The sequence below is a fragment of the Macrobrachium rosenbergii genome, chromosome 7 (assembly GCF_040412425.1).
Source record: "Macrobrachium rosenbergii isolate ZJJX-2024 chromosome 7, ASM4041242v1, whole genome shotgun sequence".
Lineage (NCBI taxonomy): Eukaryota > Metazoa > Arthropoda > Malacostraca > Decapoda > Palaemonidae > Macrobrachium > Macrobrachium rosenbergii.
Genome location: NC_089747.1, coordinates 2,830,001 through 2,833,500, shown reverse-complemented (window position 1 = coordinate 2,833,500; position 3,500 = coordinate 2,830,001).

The following is a 3,500-nucleotide window of genomic DNA, read 5'->3' as shown; positions in this document are numbered from 1 at the left end:
ATATAATTAATATATAATTCTAGTAAAGGCAGCATAACAATCAGAAATTATTAACTGTATTAAGAAGATAGAACAACTCAAACATATTGTCTAAGACACACAACACACACATAATATATATATATACACACACATATATACATATATATATATATATATATATAATATATATATATATATATATATATATATATATATATATATATATATATATATATATATTTATATATATATATATATATATATATATATATATATATATATATATATATATATATATATTATATGTTTGTGTGTGTGTGTGTGTACAATGTATACACAGCCTATAATGTATAGGAATTCAGGAAAGCATTAAAGCTTGCATATATGCAATATAACAATATACATATAACGACAGTTAAAGTCTTATGTTTATTTCGCAATTACATTTTTCCTACAGCAGTGTCTATCCCGAGAAAAAAAAATAATTCATCTTAATTACATTTCCTTTACAATAATGTATATCCTTAAAAACCTTAAGGTCACAATACTATATCTTTTGTTAGTAAAGTCATTATTTGGAGAAACTCCTTTGAATAATGCCTTTCTTAATTGGAGTCTGGTTCGTACCCAGGCAACTGGAAGATGAAAGTCCCTCATTAATGTTTGAATAATAGATATTTTCATTTAAATCATTCTAACGGAGTAGTTTTGTCCATAAAATTTCCAGTCGCAAGCAGATTAAAATACAGTGGAGAAAAAATTCTACGATAAGATCTTTTATATTCCCTTGGAGAAATTTGCAGTTACGGCAGGTCTTTGTATAATCTTTCATTAAAAGACTATGTAAACTAATAATTACAGGACGTCAATTTCTTTTCGCTGGAACAGAGGTTTTTTTCTAATCTGCATGTATTGTCTACGAATCTCCTGTAGAATAGGCCACTTGATTTTTACCACGAGAAAATAACCTTCGTAGTATTTCCATTCATAAATTTGAGCCACCTTACGCTCAACCTCAAACGCGTACTAGAATTTCACAGGAAATAAGCTTCATAGTATCTCCATTCATAAATTCAAAACGGCCCATACGTTAAAAAAAGGAAAGTTACAGTTTCTCCATTCATAAATTTTAGACAACTTACGCTCAAACCACAAGGACGTACTCGAATTTCTAGGAAATAAAGAGTCATAGTATCTCCATTCATAAATCTGAGACGGCTCATACGTAAAACCACTAAAACATTCCTTGAGGAAGATATTTATGAATTATTGTGAATAAACAATAAATAAAGTGAATGAATAAGCAATTTATAAGAGGAATAAATAAATAACGAATAAAGTGAATAAACAACTGGAACGAAACTCATAAACATGAGAAAATTTACAGAGAATCGTCACAATGACATGAAACTCTCAAGGAAAATATTTGGGTTTTTTCTACGCTCCCAGATTCTCACGGACCTATGGAGCGACGAATTTGAAAATAGTCTTCACAATTCGAAATTGAAAATTAGTAGAAAATCAGAGCTAAGAAAATATGCCTAACAATAAATGAAAGGATGAAGTTCCATTTGTTTGGTAAAGCAGTGTCACATAAGCAAGAACATATATGACTATAATTTTGCCAATAATTGAACTCAGCTTTACCACCAATACTGGATTCCGATCTCTATGCCACCGCTGGAGTCCAGTTTTGCGTTTGGTACTGAACTTCCGTTTGGCCACGAAGAGAGGTTCTCTGTCTTACCATCAATATCATAACTGAATTTTGCCATGAACATTAATCTTCTATTTTACCAACAATATTCTCTATTTGATGCAATATTTCGCGGGATATTACAAATAAAAGCGAACGTTGTCTGTTGGAATCGCATCAAAAAGAGGAAAATGAGAAACATTACAATACGTCAGCACAAATGACGGAAAACGTGAGATAATACACGCAGCAGGATACGGAGGACTTTCACATGTTTCCGACCTGCTTGTGATATGTATACGATAAGTTTCCGACGTTTGTTTATGACACGTTTCACTGCAGTGTGGCTGCACCCACAGAATAGTCATGACAGTAAGAAGACACATTATCCATTTACGGTCATCGACTTGTTGTCGACATGTTTGTGGCATTATCCAAGTTTCCAACACGTGTTTATGACATTACTACAGCGTGGACGCACTAGAATGTTGTAGTAAGAAGACACATTATCCATTTACGGTCATCGACTTGTTGTCGACATATTTGTGATATCTGTGCAACAAGTTTCCAACACGTGTTTATGACAAATATTACTACAGCGTGGACGCACCCATAGAATAGTCACAACGATACGAAGATACCCTTCCCCATTTACAACTGTTGACTTGTTGTCAAAGTGTTGAGGATATGTATATAATATGTTTCCAACATGTGTTTGCAACATATCTTACTGTAGCGTGGACGCAAGCATAGAATAGTCACGACAATATGAAGTTATGTTCTCACTTACAGTCATCGACTTGTTGTTGACCTGTTTGTGATATGTATGTGATAAGTTTCCAACATGTGTTGACGACATGTTTCATTGTAGCGTGAGCGCGCCCTTACAATAGTCACGACAATACAAAGATAATTCTTTACTTACAGTCGTTGACTTGCTATTGCCCTGTTTGTGACATGTATGCAACAAGTTTCCAATTTAACACATGCTTTGCTGTGGTGTGGACGTACAATGGAATAGTCACAGCAATATGAAGCTACATTCTCCACTTACAGTCGTCGACTTGTTGTCGACCTGTTTGCGACATGTATGCAATAAGTTTATGACATGTATTTACGACATATTTTACTACAGTTTAGACGCACCCACAATGTAGTCATGACATACGAAGATACCTTTCTCCAATTACAGGTGTTGACTTGTTGTCGACCTGTTTATGACAGTATGTAATAAGTTCCTGACAAAATTAGTCATTGACTGTTTATGATAGTATGGAATAAGTTCCTGCCAATTATGGTCGTTGACTTGTTGTCGACCTGTTTATGATAGTATGGAATAAGTTCCTGACATTTATGGTCGTTGACTTGTTGTCGACATGTTTGTGACATGTATGTAATAAGTTTCCGACATGTGTTGACGACATGTTTCACTGCAGCATGAACGCATGCATAAAATAGTTACGACAACACAAAGAAAGACAGTTAACGACACAAACACTGAAGAAAGAATGCAGTTACCGACACGCGCAATAGCAAATGCCAAAGTTTAAGTAACCCTACACAAACAAGCAGAAAGATTTGGTTAAATTAACTAATAATTAAAGAACTCTCGGAAGTTTCCACACACACACACACACAAAAAAGAAAGATTTAGTTAAATGAACTAAAAATTAGGGTATTTTCGGCCGCGGACCTAACTAGGCATAGCAGATAAGGCAGAAGCGAGCTATGCAGACCTCAAGTATGCAGACAGCGTCTTAACGAAAGCTGTTGTAGACAAAGGACCCACGCCCGAAAATAGGGAGCGACTAAGGACGGATAC